At 37.3% G+C, this 13,613-nt stretch overlaps 1 protein-coding gene across 1 annotated transcript in view; it reads right to left on the bottom strand.

Annotated features, from left to right (window-relative positions):
- LOC117321560 (ADAMTS-like protein 2) overlaps window positions 1-13,613 on the bottom strand; it is a 153,831-nt gene that overhangs the window by 65,209 nt on the left and 75,009 nt on the right. The window lies entirely within an intron of this gene.

Raw genomic sequence — 13,613 nt, 5'->3', positions numbered from 1 at the left:
AACAATGACGTAGTGAGATCAACCACACGGTAACGTTATAGTAACAATGACGTAGTGATATAAACCACACGGTGACGGTATAGTAACAATGACGTAGTGAGATAAACCTCACGGTAACGTTATAGTAACAATGACGTAGTGAGATAAACCACACGGTAACGTTATAGTAACAATGACGTAGTGAGATAAACCACACGGTAACGTTATAGTAACAATGACGTAGTGAAATAAACCACACGGTAACGTTATAGTAACAATGACGTAGTGAGATAAACCACACGGTAACGTTATAGTAACAATGACGTAGTGAGATAAACCTCACGGTAACGTTATAGTTACAATGACGAAGTGAGATAAACCTCACGGTAACGTTATAGTAACAATGACGTAGTGAGATAAACCACACGGTAACGTTATAGTAACAATGACGTAGTAAGATAAACCACACGGTGACGTTATAGTTACAATGACGTAGTGATATAAACCACACGGTAACGTTATAGTAACAATGACGTAGTGAGATAAACCACACGGTAACGTTATAGTAACAATGACGTAGTGAGATCAACCACACGGTAACGTTATAGTAACACTAACGTAGTGAGATAAACCACACGGTAACGTTATAATAACAATGACGTAGTGAGATAAACCACACGGTAACGTTATAGTAACAATGACGTAGTAAGATAAACCACACGGTAACGTTATAGTAACAATGACGTAGTGAGATCAACCACACGGTAACGTTATAGTAACAATGACGTAGTAAGATAAACCACACGGTAACGTTATAGTAACAATGACGTAGTAAGATAAACCACACGGTAACGTTATAGTAACAATGACGTAGTGAGATCAACCACACGGTAACGTTATAGTTACAATGACGTAGTGAGATCAACCACACGGTGACGTTATAGTAACAATGACGTAGTGAGATAAACCACACGGTAACGTTATAGTAACAATGACGTAGTGAGATCAACCACACGGTAACGTTATAGTAACAATGACGTAGTGAGATAAACCTCACGGTAACGTTATAGTAACAATGACGTAGTGATATAAACCTCACGGTAACGTTATAGTAACAATGACGTAGTGAGATAAACCACACGGTAACGTTATAGTAACAATGACGTAGTGATATAAACCTCACGGTAACGTTATAGTAACAATGACGTAGTAAGATAAACCACATGGTTACGTTATAGTAACAATGACGTAGTGAGATAAACCACACGGTAACGTTATAGTAACAATGACGTAGTGAGATAAACCACACGGTAACGTTATAGTAACAATGACGTAGTGAGATAAACCTCACGATAACGTTATAGTAACAATGACGTAGTGAGATAAACCACACGGTAACGTTATAGTAACAATGACGTAGTGAGATAAACCACACGGTAACGTTATAGTAACAATGACGTAGTGATATAAACCTCACGGTAATGTTATAGTAACAATGACGTAGTGAGATAAACCACACAGTAACGTTATAGTAACAATGACGTAGTGATATAAACCTCACGGTAACGTTATAGTAACAATGACGTAGTGAGATAAACCTCACGGTAATGTTATAGTAACAATGACGTAGTGAGATAAACCACACGGTAACGTTATAGTAACAATGACGTAGTGATATAAACCACACGGTAACGTTATAGTAACAATGACGTAGTGAGATAAACCTCACGGTAACGTTATAGTAACAATGACGTAGTGAGATAAACCTCACGGTAATGTTATAGTAACAATGACGTAGTGAGATAAACCACACGGTAACGTTATAGTAACAATGACGTAGTGATATAAACCACACGGTAACGTTATAGTAACAATGACGTAGTGAGATAAACCACACGGTAACGTTATAGTAACAATGACGTAGTGAGATAAACCACACGGTGACGTTATAGTTACAAGGGATTCGTGGGAAATTTGACGTTGAGGTCTAATCGAATTAGAAAGACCTGCAAACATTTTAGACTAGTGAACTGTTGATGATTTAGTTGTCACACAAGTATATAAAGAGCTTTGCTATGGCTTTTTCATTTTACAGAACATGTTGGTAGTTTTCAAAAATGGGATATACATATATATATAATTGTCGCTCTTATTAGTCTATGTCGCATAAAGGCAACTCAATTTTTCTATGGAAATAAAACAAGAGGCCCTGGGAGCCTGTATATTGCGGTGGCTAAGGCAAAATACTCTACGTGTATATAAAAGAAGGATTTCAACGAAATTGCTATATTTCACCTATTTGGCACTGCCTTTAAGGCTCATGGGAGGTCCACTGCTTAAGGACGCTTCGTACCAAATATGGACTAAATCCTTTCATTCTCACAGAAGAATAGAAATTTCAAAGAATTTGAAATACATCCCTTATTGGGCTCCGCCCCTCAGGGCCTTTGGGGACCAGACCCATCGTTTTATACAAGTCGGTGCCCCTTCACCAAATGACCCTCGGACCATGTGAGCTAAAAACTGTACTTCAACCTTAATTCTCGGCCAAAGTCAAAATATTGTCTAAGGTTTTATCATTTAATAAGTTGATATGTAATCGATCGCTCTATCAATTAACCCACTTAAGTGACGAGTTGGTATAGAAACACGTTGATATGGGACACATTGGGTTTTATCGTATCAATATCACTGCCAGGGTTAACTACATTTATGTAGGTCTTGATTAACATCTATCCCAGAGAGCATTGCGGTTCCCCGGATACGCTTTTGTTATGAACTATGGGAATGACCGATTGAAAGCTTGAATTAACGAATTAGAACAAGAGTAAGAGTGAGATTAATCCTAATATGTCCTAATACTCTGAAGGGTGTAACGTCGGATTTAATCTACAATGAAAAATGAACAAATGTTCAAACTACAAGTTCAACCCTAGGCAATAATTAATTAATTTAAAGTAAGTAAGTACCAATAAGGACTGTGCATATCGTTAAAAACAAAATGTCTCCCGCTAAACCAAAAACAAAATGTGCCCCACAAAACAAAAATAGATAAATAAATAAAAATGTGTCCCGCTTAACCAAAACAAGATGTGTCCCGCTAACTCAAAACAAAATTTGTACCGCTAACTCAAAACAAATGTGACCTGATAAACTGAAAACAGACTGTGTCCCGCTTAACCCGACTTACTATACTAGGATAATACACTTTATAAAACCAATAACGAAATGTCATAACACAATCAAATTAATCGTCGCTAGCACAATCAGACCACAGGCGTCTGAAGTTCTGACAGTAAACCGAGATATAATACCATATAAAAAAAAATCATATGGTATTATATCTCGGTTAACTGTCAGAACTTCAGACGCCTGTGATCAGACGGAAGTTTTTCTATCACCTGGAAATCGTAATGTTAGGACAACTTTAATATCAGATTTGTAAACACCATAGGTTGGAGAAGGGACACCACTATCCCAAAGGAACGAAGTCAACCATAGGGAGAGTGAAAACATCGCGCTTATACAGTTCAGTTGTAAATGTAAAATGAAAACTTTATTTATTTTACAACACTATACCATCTTTTATTACATTTTTACCAGTGAAATATCAAAAATTATTCATTCTATAAAAGTGATATTTATCACTAGTGAAAAATATCACTTTTGCTGATTTGACCAATCAAATTAATGATTAGAAAATACCAAAATAATTGACCAATCAGAAAGCCCGACATATATCTCAGAACCTGGACAGGGGGAACTACATGTTTTGTTTACAAATTATCGCTGTAGGCCTAGTTAGCATACGGGGTAGGTTTTTCGTTGATAAAAAATGCAATAAACAGAATATCTAACAGTGTCTTCAGTAATACCAAATATATTTCACTCGTGTGGCTAATATTTAGATATTTTTCACTCGTGCTGCGCAATCGTGAAAAATATCAAAATATTAGCCCCACTCGTGAAATATATTTGGTATTACTGTAAACACTGTTAGATATCCTCTATATACTTATCCTACTTGTTGGTACGCATACGTCAAGACTGCAGTCTGTTAAGATGGGAGTTATTTCCCTTCTATTATATCCAATTCGAAATTCGATTTTTTTTTCACAACAGACACCCAATCTATTGGGAGCAAAATGTGTTGACTTCAACCACGTGACCACAATGTTATAAATGATGCCATCAGGGCCCAGTTGTTCAAAAAGTGATTCGCTTAATCATTTGATCAGTGAACATTTATTTTTTCTTATACTTCAAAATCTTTGTATGTATATTCCTTAAAATAGGCAGGCAGGAAGAACTGATGAGTGCTATAGTTTCATAAACTTTTGTCAAATTAGTTTTATCAGAAACGATTTAATGAGGATTTTAAAATTGTGTTTAAACTATGATTAGCCTAATCACCTTTGGAACAACTGGGCCCTGACTACTTTGTTTCTAGTTACTTTCGAACCTTGTTTTCTTGAAATTAGCTAGGGGTCGTGAAAAACAAGAGGCCCAAGGGCCTTAACGGTCATCTGACTCTAAATTAAAGACCCTTATACTATTGTAGTATGCATTCTCTGTAGCGAGTATAGAGGCACTGTTGGCCATGGTGGCCATCTTGGAATTTGGATCAACTCGAAAAATAACAACACTTGATCAGGACTATCTCAGGATCATTTCTGGTAAGTTAGAGCGCTGAATCCCATTGTGGAATTTGAGAAGTTTGAAATAGGTGTTGTTCAGGAAAACCATGATTGCGCAATCATATTACAAAATGGCCGCCGTAGCTGCCATGTCGAAGTTTTTACGAGGCTGAAAAATAACAACACATTGTTGGCTCTCCTTTCTTAACATCCTCACCAATTTCCAACTCAATGACACCAGTGGAAATTGTGTTTTTCAAGATGGCTGCTATGACGGCCATCTTTGATTCCTGACCGACCCGATAAAAAACAACACTTGGTCAGGACCATTTCAGAATCAGTTCTGGTAAGTTAGAGCTGAATCCCACAGGTGGAATTTGTGAACAAGTTTGAAATAGGTGTTGTTCAGAAAAACCAAGATTGCACAATCATGTTACAAAATGGCCGCCATGGCTGCCATGTCAAAGTTTTTACGAGGCCAAAAAATAACAACACTTTTTTGGCTATCCTCCTCACCAGTTTCCAGCTCAATAGCACCAGTGGAACTGAGGAAGGAGTTTAAAATGTGTTTTTCAAGATGGTTGTCATGGCGGCCATCTTGGATTTCAGACCGACCCGATAAATAACAACACTTGGTCAGGACCATCTCAGGACCATTTCTGGTAAGTAAGAGCTGAATCTCACTAGTGGAAGTTGAGTAGAAGTTTGAAGTGTGAAAAGTTTACGCACGGTGGACGGCGCACGACGACGGACGAAGCATGATGACTATTGGTCATCCTGACCCGAAGGGTAAGATGCCCTTAAAACCTTTGCGTTATTACTACTATTCATAGCAACCGAGTATATTCATAAAAAAATTACTGTCGCGACTAAATCTTCAAACGGAATGCCGATGTTACAAATACAAAGAAAGGTAAGACAGGTAAAGAGAATCATACTGCTAACGACAGGTAAACAAAATCATACTGCTAACGACAGGTCAACACAAACATACTGCTAACGACAGGTCAACACAAACATACTGCTAATGACAGGTAAACAAAATCATACTACTAACGACAGGTCAACACAAACATACTGCTAACGACAGGTAAACACAATCATACTGCTAACGACAGGTAAACAAAATCATACTGCTAACGACAGGTAAAAAGAATCATACTGCTAACGACAGGTAAACACAATCAATCATACTGCTAACGACAGGTAAACAAAATCATACTGCTAACGACAGGTAAACACAATCATACTGCTAACGACAGGTAAACAAAATCATACGGCTAACGACAGGTAAACAAAATCATACTGCTAACGACAGGTAAACGAAACCATACTGCTAACGACAGGTAAACACAATCATACTGCTAACGACAGGTAAACACAATCATACTGCTAACGACAGGTAAACACAATCATACTGCTAACGACAGGTAAACAAAATCATACGGCTAACGACAGGTAAACAAAATCATACTGCTAACGACAGGTAAACGAAACCATACTGCTAACGACAGGTAAACACAATCATACTGCTTACGACAGGTAAACAAAATCATACTGCTAACGACAGGTAAAAAGAATCATACTGCTAACGACAGGTAAACACAATCAATCATACTGCTAACGACAGGTAAACAAAATCATACTGCTAACGACAGGTAAACACAATCATACTGCTAACGACAGGTAAACAAAATCATACGGCTAACGACAGGTAAACAAAATCATACTGCTAACGACAGGTAAACGAAACCATACTGCTAACGACAGGTAAACATAATCATACTGCTAACGACATGTAAACAAAATCATACTGCTAACGACAGGTAAACAAAATCATACTGCTAACGACAGGTAAATAAAGTAATACTGCTAACGACGGGTCAACACAATCATACCGCTAACGACAGGTAAACATAATCATACTGCTAACGACAGGTAAATAAAATCATACTGCTAACGACAGGTAAACAAAATCATACTGCTAACGACAGGTAAACAAAGTAATACTGCTAACGACAGGTAAACACAATCATACTGCTAACGACAGGTAAACACAATCATACTGCTAACGACAGGTAAACACAATCATACTGCTCACGACAGGTAACACAATCATACTGCTAACGACAGGTAAACACAATCATACTGCTAACGACAGGTAAACACAATCATACTGCTAACGACAGGTAACACAATCATACTGCTAACGACAGGTAAACACAATCATACTGCTAACGACAGGTAAACACAATCATACTGCTAACGACAGGTAAACACAATCATACTGCTAGCAGCAATCGAAAAAAGACGACAAATATTAACAAAATATATTTACATCAGATTAAAATGAAAATCGAGATCCTTGAATGTTCCGACGATATCCGAAACCCGTGTAAATATGTATGTCAAATCAAGGTAATGCCACGTCCACTTAACGAAAATCTGACGTGTGACAACGTAACCATCAGACATATCAATGAACATCAAACACGTCTAACGTCATACGGGACAAGGGCATACTTCATAACGAGATCAGGACTCCTAACGTCATACGGGACAAGGGCATACTTCATAACGAGATCAGGACTCCTAACGTCATACGGGACAAGGGCATACTTCATAACGAGATCAGGACTCCTAACGTCATACGGGACAAGGGCATACTTCATAACGAGATCAGGACTCCTAACGTCATACGGGACAAGGGCATACTTCATAACGAGATCAGGACTCCTAACGTCATACGGGACAAGGGCATACTTCATAACGAGATCAGGACTCCTAACGTCATACGGGACAAGGGCATACTTCATAACGAGATCAGGACTCCTAACGTCATACGGGACAAGGGCATACTTCATAACGAGATCAGGACTCCTAACGTCATACGGGACAAGGGCATACTTCATAACGAGATCAGGACTCCTAACGTCATACGGGACAAGGGCATACTTCATAACGAGATCAGGACTCCTAACGTCATACGGGACAAGGGCATACTTCATAACGAGATCAGAACTCCTAACGTCATACGGGACAAGGGCATACTTCATAACGAGATCAGGACTCCTAACGTCATACGGGACAAGGGCATACTTCATAACGAGATCAGGACTCCTAACGTCATACGGGACAAGGGCATACTTCATAACGAGATCAGAACTCCTAACGTCATACGGGACAAGGGCATACTTCATAACGAGATCAGGACTCCTAACGTCATACGGGACAAGGGCATACTTCATAACGAGATCAGGACTCCTAACGTCATACGGGACAAGGGCATACTTCATAACGAGATCAGGACTACAAACCGTTATCCAGATACTGGAACCATTAAACCAATCAAATTGTCCGGACTGGTTATGTAAACCAATCAAAATGTCCGGACTGGTTATGTAAACCAATCAAAATGTCAGGACTGGTTATGTTAACCAATCAAAATGTCAGGACTGGTTACGTAAACCAATCAAATTGTCAGGAATGGTTTTGTTAACCAATCAAATGATCAGGACTGGTTATCAATCCATTTTAAGAACTCGTTAGGCAAACCAGTCAAATTTTCGAAACTTGTCTTTCAAATCAATCAAATTGTCAGGACTGGTTAGAAAAAAATCGAAGTTCCAGGATTTGTGTAAACCATTCAAACTTTACAGGACTGTTTATGTCAACCAATGAAATGGATAGGGCTGGTTATGTAACTCACTCAAATTGTCAGGAATGGTTACAACCAGTCAAATTGGCCGGGACTGGTTTTGTTCATCAATCCAGTTGGCAGGACTGTAGAGGTAAACCAATCAATTTAGCATGACTAATTAAGTAAACCAATTAATTTCGGAAGGATTGTGGCTGTGTAAGCAGAACTAAAGTTAAACAGCATGACGTATGCCGTCTTAGTGAAATCAAAATTATGTAAGATTGTTCTTCATATAAAGGGTATCGACTTGTATCCGGAACGTTTTTTGTTAATCTCATTTAATTTATTAATGAATATAACTTGATTATATATCCATATCCGAGTCCGAGGTCAGATTACACAGTTGTAGTTAGGAATACTAGTACAGTTGTATCTACACAGAATTAATCCTTAATGAAAAAGAACAAAAAACATAGTTAGTATACTACAAAGTATGATAACCTGTAAGGTGGGCTTTTCTGAGGACATAGTTGACATAGTTAGTATACTACAAAGTATGAGAACCTGTAAGGTGGCCTTTTCTGAGGACATAGTTGACATAGTTAGTATACTACAAAGTATGATAACCTGTAAGGTGGCCTTTTCTGTGGACATAGTTGACATAGTTAGTATACTACAAAGTATGATAACCTGTAAGGTGGGATTTTCTGAGGACATAGTTGACATAGTTAGTATACTACAAAGTATGATAACCTGTAAGGTGGCCTTTTCTGTGGACATAGTTGACATAGTTAGTATACTACAAAGTATGATAACCTGTAAGGTGGGATTTTCTGTGGACATAGTTGACATAGTTAGTATACTACAAAGTATGAGAACCTGTAAGGTGGCCTTTTCTGAGGACATAGTTGACATAGTATGTGTGAGAATGTGGACCGAGTGTGTTTTGGGACAAGTGATATGGACTAGTTTGGTATTTAAGAGAGGCTACGGTATGGAAGCACAAACCATCGTCTGTAACAGCCAATTGTTGAGATGGTATATATCCCCGTCTTAAGTTTCATTCAGAAAACGGTGAAATTAATCACTGTGTAAAAATACATCATCAGCTCGTGCCTCATCATGTGCGTGCAAAGCGCGTGTAATGTTATATAGGTATAGTGTACTAAGACAGACAACCATTGCTATCTATCTTATAACTAGAGCACCGTCTCGGAGGTTTTAATGGCGGATTTCCGCTATCATTCTGTCTGGAAAACAAACTTGTCTGTCTGGAAACCCAAACAGGTGCTTCAACTTTAACTAGTACATCGGGAAGCTGTGTGGTTTATACTTAAATACCTTTATTTAAATCCCCCTATCTTGAACATTCAAAGGAAAATAAAGAATACTAGTTTTTTACTTCAAGATCTTAACAAACTACTATTAAAATACTTTCAGTAGTGCGAAGCTCCCCGGGGCGTCCTTATATTGTCCGCATTCCTCTGATAAATGGATCTTTGGCAAATGCTCACATTACCTTGACCTTGCTGAAAGTCTGTCGTTCGAACGCCTAACTGATAAACAACGCTTTTTAAAGATGGTGCTCGGTTGTGTGACCTTAGGTAGAAAAACATATAAAGTCAATACCAATGACGGAATATGTATAAACAATTAAATACAAATCATTTCCCAATTATTAAAGACGAATATCATATCTTGTTGAAATTCGGTTGATTTGGGGTTTTTTTCATTTCGTTTAAGAATTTAAATTCAAATTAAATGCATTTTTAATTCGCCATTATTGCTTGCTTTCGTATTTATCCATTTCAAAATCTCAAAAAAAAAATGATGCCGTCCTTGAAAACCTATTACCTGATCACGATGCCATGACATCAAAACGAACACGTTTTAAAATAGCATCACCTCTATACTCATTCCAAATAGTGTTTTTATTGTTCTATTTTGATATCGCAAAAACAAAATCGCCATTCTTTTTAAATGCACTTTATTTCGTGTTTGTATGTTAAACAGCGCGCCATTTAAACCCAGTGTTTGGTACGGTAACACATATCACTACGCGCATGAGAGTCAGTAGAATTATAGATGTTCAATGGAATTGATAATGACAAAGGTCATAGGGTCAATTACAGTAAATATTAACGTCGAGTCTACATCATTTTCTCTTAGCTCCGTTGTGTTATACCAATCAATGTGTTAGGTTTTCTTAGTTCACAATTTTACACCCACCGAACTTTACAGTAGATAAATCGGACACCTACTCGTACAGAAATAGCCGTAGTTTCCTGTTTGCTTGCACTAGTACACTGCCAGACGACAGGCACGTCATATTTAATCAAACACTACATTGTATAACATTTCCCAAGAATCTGTCTTAAACTCAAAACGATATCTTCGTGCTCATCTATTTACCATTTGGACAGTCTGCTTTTATTTTGGTCAACAACATATGACTGGAACATGTTCCTGCGCGTGTGATAGGAACTCCTGCGCTTCCTTTCATTCATAAACACTAGCCTGATCACTCAGTAGTAATACGCTTCAAAATGAGTGCCTGGTGATTTCGTCGCGGTTTATCAAGTATTATCTATTACAACATGCCGAAGTTAATGTTATCAAACTTTCTACACTTTTTTTCTATCTTCTTTTTCTAAAACAATTCACTGATATTTTTTTAATGACCTTACATGAAATTGTTGGAGTGGTTTGTAACAGTTGTTTGACAAGCGTACCGCGGAAGGTTATCGCATATCTACTGGTGGGTGTCGGGGAGTGTGCGATCCCCACACTTCAAAGTCACACTAATTAGTCCGACAGCGAACTTAAAATTTTTCAATTCACAAGAAAAATGTTATCAATATTCACTTTCCTTGTTTTATGTTCGGTTCTTAATCTTAGCATGTGTTGTTTTTGTCGAAAAATGCATTATGAATGAAATCATGCTGACGTATCGAGTTCGTTATAAATTGACTGAAACACCTGTTGTCCGATCCCTTTGTCATATAAAGATGAAATGAACAGATAACAAATTCTTTGCAGATTTGTTGTTTTCACTCTCAAATAGCCTAGGTTTTCTTCATTGCAATTAAGAACTTGTTGACAATAATTTCTAACGTGACTTACGTGGGATTGATTAAGCGACACTTTCTACCATAATTCGTCAATTGAAATGTATTATACTGTCGTAGCACTTGTTGGCATCGTAACCACACCTTAATACTAAACACACTCCAATTTGACAAATCTCGTCAGGTCAAGGATTGTAACAAAACATCGACTGTGTGCCATGTTGTAGAGTAAACTAATATGAGAACCCATGCAATGATGGGAGTTACCATTTGTGAATTCTATAAATGTCCTTTTGAAAACGAATAAAATGCCGTAATTGGGTTATTTTGTTTTCGGTGCCGTTTTGTTTCCTACACATGTACCTTATTTTGGCAAAATCAATATTCCGTGTCAAGGATAAAATCGTCAGGCTTTATTGACCGTGTGGCCCTGACTGAGAAACAAACACGTATACGACTCGTAATTGCGGCTATCTGTTTAACGTTGTGTTGTGGTGTTAAACAAGTTGTTAATATAATGTGATCTGGTGAAATATCGTGCTACCGTGTCTGGTAACGATGTTTCAGCGTTGTGAAATTCTAATCGATCAAAAGGGAACATGAGTGTCCAGGATATATAACAATCAAGTCATGACATGTTAACACAACTGATAGTCAAGTCATGACATGTTAACACAACTGATAGTCAAGTCATGATATGTTAACACAACTGATAGTCAAGTCTTGATATGTTAACACAACTGATAGTCAAGTCATGATATGTTAACACAACTGATAGTCAAGTCATGATATGTTAACACAACTGATAGTCAAGTCATGATATGTTAACACAACTGATAGTCAAGTCATGATATGTTAACACAACTGATAGTCAATTCATGATATGTTAACACAACTGATAGTCAAGTCATGATATGTTAACACAACTGATAGTCAAGTCATGACATGTTAACACATCTGATAGTCAAGTCATGATATGTTAACACAACTGATAGTCAAATCGTGTCATGTTAAAATAACTGATAGTCAAGTCATGACATGTTAACACAGCTGATAGTCAAGTCTTGATATGTTAACACAACTGGTAGTCAAATCGTGTCATGTTAACACAACTGATAGTCAAGTCGTGATATGTTAACATAACTGATAGTCAAGTCATGACATGTTAATACATCTGATAGTCAAGTCATGATATGTTAACACAACTGATAGTCAAATCGTGTCATGTTAAAATAACTGATAATCAAGTCATGACATGTTAACACAACTGATAGTCAAGTCGTGATATGTTAACACAACTGGTAGTCAAATCGTGTCATGTTAACACAACTGATAGTCAAGTCATGACATGTTAACACAGCTGATAGTCAAATCGTGTCATGATAACACAACTGATAGTCAAGTCTTGATATGTTAACACAACTGGTAGTCAAATCGTGTCATGTTAACACAACTGATAGTCAAGTCGTGATATGTTAACATAACTGATAGTCAAGTCATGACATGTTAATACATCTGATAGTCAAGTCATGATATGTTAACACAACTGATAGTCAAATCGTGTCATGTTAAAATAACTGATAGTCAAGTCATGACATGTTAACACAACTAATAGTCAAATCGTGTCATGTTAACACAACTGATAGTCAAGTCGTGATATGTTAACATAACTGATAGTCAAGTCATGACATGTTAACACAGCTGATAGTCAAATCGTGTCATGATAACACAACTGATAGTCAAGTCATGATATGTTAACACAACTGATAGTCAAGTCTTGATATGTTAACACAACTGATAGTCAAGTCATGACATGTTAATACAACTGATAGTGACGACATAACAAATTATCACAGCTGAGAGTGAATATATAACAAGTTGACACAACTGACGAACAATAATGTATCTAACCTTAGTTACAGCTAGTTTATTTAGATAACGAAGGTTTTTGACTGGAGTGTCTTATTTATGTCCAGTCGCTGAAACGAGTGTTCCATTTTAGCGTGTATGTTTTGTCTGATATCGATGGTGACCGACTGACCGAGAACTGGGTTAATATGATAAATTATGGTGAGGTTATCGCCCCCTGCTAATACAACGTTATGATATACTCTTGGTGCGAGATAACAATGGCGATAAACCAATCAAACTGTATGAGTCTGACAGGTCATATCTATACTAGTTAATTAGCTATCAAAATTTAATAATTATTCGATTTCTTTAAAACCTGAGATAGATATTCCTAGATCGAATTTCAATACCATGTGCTGATCTATACCAAGTATGATA

This window comes from Pecten maximus, chromosome 2 (assembly GCF_902652985.1).
Source record: "Pecten maximus chromosome 2, xPecMax1.1, whole genome shotgun sequence".
Taxonomy (NCBI): Eukaryota; Metazoa; Mollusca; class Bivalvia; order Pectinida; family Pectinidae; genus Pecten; species Pecten maximus.
This window is presented reverse-complemented; position numbering and strand designations above follow the sequence as displayed.